Source organism: Dendropsophus ebraccatus, chromosome 7 (genome assembly GCF_027789765.1).
Source record: "Dendropsophus ebraccatus isolate aDenEbr1 chromosome 7, aDenEbr1.pat, whole genome shotgun sequence".
NCBI classification, from domain to species: Eukaryota; Metazoa; Chordata; class Amphibia; order Anura; family Hylidae; genus Dendropsophus; species Dendropsophus ebraccatus.
Genome location: NC_091460.1, coordinates 124,656,924 through 124,668,248, shown reverse-complemented (window position 1 = coordinate 124,668,248; position 11,325 = coordinate 124,656,924).

The following is an 11,325-nucleotide window of genomic DNA, read 5'->3' as shown; positions in this document are numbered from 1 at the left end:
TATAGCAACGATCAGGCGATGATCGTTGTCCTCGGCGGATTGTTGTGTTTATTACACAGAGCGATGATCGTCCGGATAGGACCCTTATTTAGTCCTTTAACATATTTAAAGATTTTGATCTTGTCCCTTCTTTCCTCCAGACCATACAGATTGAGATTACCTGATATGGTTTATGCCTGACACCATCCACCATTTTTGTAGCCCGTCTTTGGACCCGTTCTATTTTATGAATATCTTTTTTTAGGTGAGGTCTCCAGAACTGAACAAAGTATTCCAGATGTGGCCTCACCAGAGCTCTATACAGTGGGATCACAATCTCCTTCTTCTACTTCTAGATATACAGCCCAGCATACAATTTGCTTTCCCTACCGCCTGGTTGCACTGATGACAAATTTTAAGGCGGTCAGAAATCACTACCCCTAAAACCTTCTCTTCTGAAGTTTTTGCCAACACAGAACTGCCGATATGATACTCGGATAGAGGATTCCTCCTCCTCTCCAAGTGCATTATTTTACGTTTGGAAACCTTGATCTGCAGTTTCCATTGTTTTGACCACTTATCTAGCAAAGCTAAATCATTTTCCATATTACTGACACCTCCGGGAATACCCAAAGAAGATTCTATAGTGTGAATTCAGCCTTTATAAGCCAAAGAGAAGCAAGTGGATGTCAATAGAATAATTGCATTTCCTCTGTTTTCCTAATATACTTTGTGTTAAAAAGGCATTTAACCACTTGAGAGCACTGCCAATTTTTGTACTTGCATTTTATTTTTATCTCCTTCCCCTCTAAGAGGCAAATTTTCCCCAACAACAAAGTTGTTTAGAGTTATTATTTTCCTTTGAAGGACCAGTTGTTCATGACAATGTCACCCTTTATTTTAGAAGAAAAAAAAGCAATTCTGTATTTTCTTCTCTTGGCCAGGTTTTCTTTTCTTACAGATCTTCTTTTTGAAATGAGCAAACTTACAGTAATTTCAGGTTCACACCAACCCGATTACTCAGCAGCCCTAGAGCTGCCTGGAAAACATGGATGCAGCCGGGGGCTATGTTCACACTGCGTATGAGTCCGGCCATAGTTCGTACGCCGCCGTACATGTGCGGCTGAAACTACGGGCGTGGGAAAAGTAGACATGCAGCCGGATGCATACGAACCGCGAACATACGCCCATAGTACAGTTATGCTTCCCTAGCTTTTTTTCGTAGCGATCTGAAACATGTAATTTACGTGGAAATCTTCGCCCAGCCCAATAAAACTCACAGAACCTTTTTGATCGAAAAATCAAGTTCAATTTGGCTGAAATAAGTACTCCGTACGGGACCGCACTGGAATCCACGGCCGTGAGTTTCAACATTTCCGTCCTCAAACAATGGTCTTGTTCATTTTTCACGGCGCCGTATACGATCCGGCCGTAAGCTCATACGTAGTGTGCATTGAGCGGCCGTATATCGTTTTAAGATTTTTACAATATTTCAAATGTGGGGAGTTTTATCAACTGCAGATTGTGTTGAGTGGGCGGGGCTTCACAGCAACAGCGCCACTAAGCCCCACCCACAGCACCACAGTTGGTCCCGCCCCTCCATGACTTTATAGGCACATAGGCCCCGCCCCTCGGAACAGGCTGGCCTAAAGGTCTAGGCCCCACCCCCTCTAGGTCGGCCCATACCAATGGACATCAAGGGGGCAGGCCTATGTGCTGATGACATCATGGAGGGGAGGGGCAAACAGTGGCGCTGCGCACGGGGCTAAGTGGAGTTGTTGCTGTGAAGCCACGCTCACTTAGCACAATCTGCAGTTAATAAAAGATCACTTTTTACTTGAACAAGCACCATTATGTATGATATACTGTAAAATAATGTATGAAAACTGCTAAATGTACCCATAACACCTGTGTAGAAAAGTCAGAATGCAAAAAGGTGGTGACAGTGTCACTTTAATATACTAAAGTTGTTAAAGGGGTAGTGCGGCACTAAACAATTATTCACAAAATAATACACATTACAAAGTTATACAACTTTGTAAGTATGGTATGTATGTGAATGACCCCCTTCCCCGTGTTTCCCCCCACCCACGCTAGACCCGGAAGTGTGGTGCATTATACTCACCGCATCTCGTGTCGACCCCCATCCCCCATCTTGTGACAATGACGTAGTCTTCGGGAGGCCGGCCAAACCGCTTCATCCATCTCCCCTCTGCCATGTCATCAGCAGCTCAGCCGCGATTGGCTGAGCATAACTGTGCTCAGCCAATCGCGGCTGAGCACAGTTATGACGCGGCAGAGGGGGGCCGGCATAAGGGACTAATGGAGTGGTTTGGCCAGCTTCCCGAAGACTACGTCATTGTCACAAGATGGCGGACGGGGGTCTACACGATATGCGGTGAGTATAATGCACCACACTTCTGGGTCTAGCGTGGGTGGGGGGAAACACGGGGAAGGGGGACATTCACATACATAACATACATTACAAAGTTGTATAACTTTGTAATTAAATCCAAGAAGAAGAAAAGGTATGTCATATAAATAAGGGTGGCACATCCCAGATAGTAAATGACTGTATCTCTCACAAATGAATACAATAATTCTTTATTGATGTATCAAAAACTACAAGTGCAAGACAAACATCTAAAAACATTTAAAAACACAGAAAGGTTCTATTCGACTGGGCAAAATAACCTCAGTGCCAGTACACCCCGACTGGTACAAGTGTAATCCCCCTCCCATGAAAACAGATGATATACAAAGGAAAAACAATGAGTAAAATAACCAATAGGAAAAATTATGAGAAATATGACTGTAGCTGTAGCTCAATCTATATCTGAGATGGACACAAAGACCAAAATAACTCAAGGAAATAGAAAAAAAATGCGCATAATGAAGCATAAGAGCAGATATGAGGGAGCCCATGTCGGGGATTGGAAACCTCTTTGTGTCCATCTCAGATATAGATTGAGCTACAGCTACAGTCATATTTCTCATAATTTTTCCTATTGGTTATTTTACTCATTGTTTTTCCTTTGTATATCATCTGTTTTCATGGGAGGGGGATTACACTTGTACCAGTCGGGGTGTACTGGCACTGAGGTTATTTTGCCCAGTCCAATAGAACCTTTCTCTGTTTTTAAATGTTTTTAGATGTTTGTCTTGCACTTGTAGTTTTTGATACATCAATAAAGAATTATTGTATTCATTTGTGAGAGATACAGTCATTTACTATCTGGGATGTACCACCCTTATTTATATGACATACCTTTTCTTCTTCTTGGATTTAGTTGCTTCTTGTATGTCATTTTGTGGTTGAGCACCCCCTGATTTGTACCTTATTTATTGTTTGATTTGATTTGAGTAGTAGTGCCCTGTCGTCTCCCTTGTATAACTTTGTAATGTGTGTTATTTTGTGAATTATTGTTTAGCTCTTTTCGTCATAGATAACAGAAAATAATTATTTTACAATAATAGCAGCGTACATATATAAAAAACAACTATTCTCAAACATTGTCAAACAATTCTATGAAAAGGCCATGGATAATTCTTCTTACTAAAGGCTTGGTGCGCCACTAAAACACGAAATGTGCTTCTGAATTTTGCAGGAATGTACATAAAATTGTCTTGCCTTCAAAGCAATATGCACTGAACCACAATATGTTGCATTTTTTATGTAAATGGAAGCAAAACTACTTAGCTTTTGTGTACATATCACCAAAGCTGTGGACAACCATTCGAAAACTAGATCTACAGAACCTTTATTATGTCGTGAACAAAGGTTCTGCAGATCTACTCATCTGCACCACAGAGAAGGAAGAGGAGGAGGGCTGCTGTAGTGCAAGGTCATTGGGAAGGCACATGAAGACCAGTCTGTGAGAACAGGGGCTCTGAGCAGCAGTCTGTGTGATAGGGGCCATAAGCATTATTCCATGTGAAGGTGTGTGTGTGTGTGTGTGTGGGGGGGGGGGGGGGTCATAAAATATAAGTGAAAAATAGCAGCACATGGGCAACAGTCTATGTAAAACAAAATGAGGTCCCTTTTAATAATTAATTAGAAAGAACATGGTTAATCCTTTCAGTGAAGCAACTCTCTTATCACCATAACAATGTTCAAGGTCTAGGTTGGATTACTACATTATAAAGAACACCAGTAAACAAAGAATGTAACTGTGACACGTATCGATATTTATGCTTCAATCATTTAAAGTGAATGTGAGATTTTGAGCGACTTTTTTTTTTTTCTATTAAACCGTGTTCTGAGTGCAGTTATGTCATGATTGTACCTGATAAACCCTCGGTTCTGAGCTCTGGCCGCCGGCTAAGGCTGTTGCAGCAACATTTACGTCTAAGGCCGGGACCTGGCTGCCTTTATGACTGCTATAGTGTATACCTTGTGTGCCTATACTCACTTCCTACACTGTGATATCTATCCTGACTTATTAGTTTTCTCACTTAGAAACATAGAAGATTGTTGGCAGAAAAGTGTAATATCCCTATTACCACATCCAATTTCTGTCCAGACAGGTTTAGACATACAGTATGTTCTGTTATTGTGTTTTGACATTTCGATTTGTCCAACCCTACCTTGGAATTTCTAAAATACAGATGGCTTAACATTTCCCCTGTATGTGTCTAACCAACAACAATTTAACACTGTATTTGCTATATATTGTGCTTAGCTTCCTGATGTAGGCTTATTTTTTTCATTTGTTTGAAAAACGTAATACAATATTCAAAAAAATAAATTAAATAAAACTGAAACCTATAAGTCTCAGACAGCTCTGTAACAAGATGACTAGGTTAAATATAATGGATAATTATTAGTGTGGAATGAGGTGCTTACCTTTCCCTGAGCTCAGGTGCTTAGATAAAGGTGGCCAAACACCTTCAAAAACTTCAAAGCCTTTGATACAGATCCCCATAAAGAGCTGATAGAGAAGTTAGAAAAAATTGGACTTAATCCCTGGATAGTTCAGTGGATTTGTGGTTGGCTGAAGGATAGATATCAGAGGGTTGTTGTTAATGGTGTATATTCCGAGCAGAGACTGGTTACAAGTGGTGTGCCACAAGGGTCTGTTCTGGGACCTATTCTTTTTAATATGTTTGTAAGTGACATAGGAGAAGGTTTTGTAGGTAAAGTTTGTCTGTTTGCTAAGGACACAAAAGTGTGCAATAGCGTTGATATTCCTGGAGGTGTCAGTAATATGGAAAATAATTTCGCTTTGCTAGATAAGTGGTCCAAACAGTGGAAATTGAAGTTCAATGTTTCCAAATGTAAAATAATGCACTTGGGGAGGAGAAATCCTCTATCTGAGTATCCCATCGGCAGTACTGTGTTGGAAAAGACTTCAGAAGAGAAGGATTTAGGGGTAGTGATTTCTGACAGCCTTAAAATGAGTCACCAGTGCAACCAGGCAGTGGAGAAAGCAAATTGCATGCTGGACTGTTAGCTAGAGGAAGCTAGAGGAAGAAGGAAATTGTGATCCCGCTGTATAGAGCTCTAGTGAGACCACATATAGAATACTGTGTCCAGTTCTGGAGACCTCACCTAAAAAGGATATTGATAAAATAGAACGGGTACAAAGATGGGCTACAAAAACCACACCATTAACAACAACCCTCTGATATCTCTCCTTCAGCCAACCACAAATCCACTGAACTATCCAGGGATTGAGTCCAATTTTCTCTAACTTCTCTATAACTCTTTATGGGGAACGGTATCAAAGGCTTTGAAGTTATTGAAGGTGTTTGGCCACCTTTATCTAAGCACCTAAGCTCAGGGAAAGGTAAGTACCTCGAGTATCGAGCATGCTGATTGAACCCTAATAATTATCCATTATATTTAACCTAGTCATCTTGTTACAGGGCTGTCTGAGACTTATAGGTTAGGGTTTTATTTTATTTTTTTTTGAATATTTTATTACGTTTTTCAAACAAATGAAAGAAATAAGCCTACATCAGGAAGCTAAGCACAATATATAGCAAATACAGTGTTAAATTGTTGGTTAGAAACATACAGGTGCAATGTTAAGCCATCTGTATTAGAGATGAGCGATTAGTGAAATATATTCGACTTTCGAGAATTTTAATCGAATAGGCACCGAGATTCCACTATTCGAACGAATATTCGATCACATTATAGTCTATGGGAAAAAAATTTGCGGCACTTGGAAATCGAAATTCGACCACTTGGAGGTCACCAAGTCCCCCATGAACCCTCCCTAAATGATGCCAACACCTCCGGAATGACACTGGGACATTAGGGGGAGCATGCCTGGGTGCACCCAACACCCCAAATTTGCAGTATAATGCCACTCTCTGCAGTTGCGAACGCTTTACAAACGTTTACGGCAACGTTCACACCTTTTCCTTGTATTTCTTACGCAGTGTTACATACATGATTCCAATGTGCATCCGTAGAGCGTCATATTATTCGCGCGTATCACGCGTCATGCTGTATGAACGTTACTGGAACAGTGTATATCAGGTGCCCTTAGTGGGTTACTGGAACAATATGTATCACATGCCTTTTACTGGGCTACTGGAACAGTATGTATGACGTGCCTTTTTCTGGGCTACTGTACAATATGTATCATGTGCCTTTTACTGGGCTACTAGAACAGTATATATAAGGTGCCCTTACTGGGCTACTGGAACAGGATGTATAACGTGCCCTTAGTGGCTTAAACCAGGGACACTATAAGTCACTTGTACATACAGGGTACTGGAATGAATACACCTGCTGCTGCTGCTGTTGTTATCATCTATTTCTTAGCACTGAGAAGGGCTTTGGATTCAGAGATGACTTTTTCGCTAGATCTTAGCCCTGAAAAGGACTTTTGGGTTCTGTAGTAAGCCTGCCTAACCAAAACGCTACTAAAACCTCTCTCTCCCTGCTGCAAGATCTTTCCCTGGCTAGGTTGAAAGTGCATCTGCGGTCAAGAGGTGGGAGCCAAGTATTTAAGATATGAGGTCATGTGGTTCAGCCATCCATTGAAGGTAGACGCCGTTTTCGTGCTGTGTGCGTACTCCCAGGGTCCCTCACGGCCTCCCTGCATGGTGATTGGATTTTTAAAAAGCGCCAACTGTGATGGGAGGACTTTGGAATGTTTCCCGTGTACTCGCCACACTACGCGATTGAATTTGAATCTTTCGAATACCGCAATATTCGATTCGATCGAATACCATCTCGATGGAATCGTATTCACTCATCTCTAATCTGTATTTTCTTGGAGTAATCTGTATTTTAGAAATTCCAAAGTAGGGTTAGACAAATCGAGATGTCAAAACACAATAACAGAACATACTGTATGTCTTAACCTGTCTGGACAGAAATTGGATGTGGTAACAGGGATATTAATAGAGATGTTCTAGGAACATCATTGAGAGGTAATAAACATAAAAAAAACATTAAGGAGTGTCAGTGCACTAATATAAGTGAAGAGTTAAAGGAAGTGTTTGTGTGTGTGTGTGTGTGTGTGTGTGTGTATGTGTGTGTGTGTGTGGGGGTATTCTGTACAATATTCACAGAGCAGTCATCAGTGTCAGTGTACACGTAATAGTTTTAAATAAAGAAAAGAAACAATCCAATAGAAGCCACAACGGTAAATAATATAGGAGTCAATATGAAATGTTTAAGAATCATATGTTATTTTTTTTCTATTTAGATCTGGTACATGATTCCTAATATGAATTTTTCTCCATTTAGTGGATCTGATCCACCTTCTCAATTTAGTCCTCCAAAGTCAGAGGGAATTGTTATATGTAATGTTAATAGGAGCCTGGCTGCCGGGGAAGCTGGAATCTTCTACTAGATGGGGAGGTAGGAATAGAAGGGATAGTTCTGGAAAGAGTAAAACATGGGAGTTAAATATCAGGTTGCATGAAATATAGATGCCCATCAATGCTTTATTTTACTGCGGGTCCACCAAACAGGAAGGAAGAAACCTCCTACTATAGAGCATCTATCTGTATTAGTAGACATGTATAGAAAGGTCACCTCCAGGTTCATGAACTCTAAACCTAATAAAATAATCAACCTCTAACTTAAAGCTAAAATCTATTTTATTGTTACTATATGTATTGGGAACATAGAAAAAGCAATACAGATATGGAATATATGAACACAATTTTTTATGTCCCAAAAATGTTACATTTGCGTCCACCACACCTACACCCCTTACGCATGTTAGCATGTTCTAAAGCCAACTATACTTACTCAATTTTGTAGCAAAAATTATTCTCTGGATTTACACATCTGCATTTTCCAAACTGACAAACAAACAATGGGAGGACTTAGGGTACAAACACGCACACCGTATACGCAGCAGATTTGATGGTGCAGATTTGATGCTGTGTTCAGTTATTTAGATCTAATCTGCTGCGTATCTGGTGTGTATGTTTGTACCCTCAGCCTCCTAAAAGGGAATACAACGATATGTTCCTAATTTACTGTTTAGTATACAAAATTATTATACATGTACATAATTACATAATTAATGTACAGTACACTCAAGTAGACCAACTAATTTTACATTTAAAGGAAGACTTTCATGGTAAAACTGCTGCCCTGTCACCAGATTATTTCCCTCTGCTTTTTGAGAACACATGTACATTTAGTGCATGTGTATAATAAGGTGTATTGACACTTCAGTTCTATCACCTGTTTACAAAGAATCAAAACACAGAGTTCCATTACAGCAAGGATAGAATAATTATAAAGTAGTGAGTAACTAATTCATGACCAAAGGTCACTAATGCATCGGAGTTCAGATCACACTAAAGCAGTGTGCTCCTCTTTGCTTTTTAAAGGAAATCTGTAAGCTCTCGGGCCCTACCTAAGGTGTTGACAGTGTGCTTTAGTTGGCAGTCCCCTTGTGAGCATGGTACTGTACCTTTTGGTAATTTGTTAGTTAAGTGTAATTTGTCTGTGAGCTGTAATGAAGAGTCAAACAGGAGTTGTTTGTGCCACACTCTGGCATACCTATCCACTCCTTCCTCCTCCCTCTTCTTCATGAATAATCAATGCTGCCCAGCCTCCTGCTCGCTCAGCTGTCAGCCAGTGTCTCTGATTGCAGATCAGTCCTCTGTAGGGAGTTTCTGTCTAAAAGAATCACTCAGATATAGTTAAATCTTTTAGCACAAATGTCTAGGAGTAACTCACCTGTCTAGAGACCTGCCAGTAGTTCATCCTTACTTATTTTATTTTCTCATTATTGTATGATTTTTAAGGCTATGTTCACTCACAGTATATTTGCTCAGTATTTTGCAACCAAAACTGGGATTGGATTGAAAACACAGAAAGGCTATGTTCACACACTGTTGAAATTCAGTGGATGGCCGCAATTTAATGGCAAATAACAGCCATTATTTCAAAATAACCGCAATCATTTTCCATTAAATGGTGGATATTCACTTTTGGCAGGTTTCTAGACAGGTCACTTACCCTTAGACTGAAATCTAAAGTGCAAACAACGGCCACTCTGCTCTGTTCACACAATGTATGGCCGTTCTGATGGCCGTATATTGCATAGAGTTGAATGGTTAATTGGATTGCAGGCACATCCAAATGTGCCTGCAATCTAAATAAATTAAAGTGATGTTCCTGCAGAAAATAAGGTAGTATCGGCCGCAGGAACATATAAAACAGTGGCCGTTGTTTGACACTGCAAACAACGGCCATGTCAAGCAAAAGCCATTGTTTTATCTTTGTGAACATAGCCTAAAGCTCTATTCACATGCCTGTCAAATATGGTACGTAAGCTGGATGTACATCACGCACTGAACACTTCGCTTCTTATGGGACTCCATGTCTCATAATTTATTATGATTCACTGAACTCCGAAACAGTTAAAGCAATATGCTACTGAACTGTCACAGTCCTGTCAGTTCAGTAGCATAGCGCTTTAGCTGTTTTACAGCTTACTGTATCATAATGAAAAGGCGTGTCCAAACTTTTAATTGGTCTATTGTCTAAGTTATACTATATGTAATGATCTAGAAAATAAAAATGTACCCAAATGTGACCCTCACCAACAAACCAAGTCTAGAGGACACCTTGATTAATCATTGACCATTGAAAGATTTCAGCAATACCACGTGTGTGAACTGTTTGTCGGACTTTTGTTCCCCCTTAATTTTTTTTTTAAAAAAGACTATTTTCTTTTCTATTTTATTAGCAATTTACAAAGCATAAAAATTGTGGGGTTACAAGTGTCCATTATGCGGGACTGTCTACATGCATATGGTTCCCTGACTTTATATCAACATTTGCCATACTGCTGATTGGCATATCTATTAACACAAAGGGGGAGATTTATGAAAGGGTGTAAATATACACCTGGTGTAAACTGCCCACAGCAACCAATCACAGCTCCTCATATTTTACCAGAGCTGAAAGCTGAGCCGTGATTGGCAGCTGGGGGCAGTTTACACCAGGTGTATATTTGCACCCTTTCATAAATCTCCCCCATAGTCCATAATTTAACTATTGTATTTGAAGAAAAATTAAATATATTAATACTACTCACAAAGTTAGGGTTATTTGGTTTGCGGGTGTAATATATTGAAAACTTCACGTTCGTATTATAGTGATATTAAATCATAGAAGCATGTAATGGGGAATTCCTCATCTCAAACAAAAGCCACCAACAGTGGTGGGTATACATCCTGGTGTCCACCAAAAAGCCAAACCAAACTGATTGTCCCTCCAAAAGGGGAACAGGGTTGCAGGGTGGTAAGGAATCTGATAGCCACACATACAACCCGTAGACCTCTAGGAGGGATATCCCATGAAAAGTGCCACATCCTGAAGATTCCTGTGACAAATACACATGAAAAGTGAACACACAAGTTCAGCAAGTTCTGACATCCCAGGCTCGTCACCTAGGCACTTCTGCACTTCGAAATTTCTTCCTACCTTCACCAAATGGTCAGATACAGAGGGTCAGGTCGGACTTTGGGGTAGCCATTATAGGGTTTTTCTGGGCAATTTAGACTAATGGACTAATGAACGGAGACACAGGTGTCGAAAGCTTAGACTATTGTGGCCAAAAAGGCTTGCGGTCAGTTCAGCAGAGTAAATTATAATTTGCATATTATCAAAACACTTATTTCATAGAAGCAATTTACAGAAGTAACATATTAAATGTGAACTAATCTGAATATATTAAAGGGGAACTGTCAGCAGATTAGATAAATTCAACCTGCTAATAGCCCCCCCATTTGCACAGGAGACGCCAAGGAGGAAGGTATGTCTCTTACCTTTATACACTGCGCAGTTCTGGTGCAGTTAGTAGTTTTGCCCCCCCCCAACTGCCTGCCCGCTCCATTGATAATAATTAG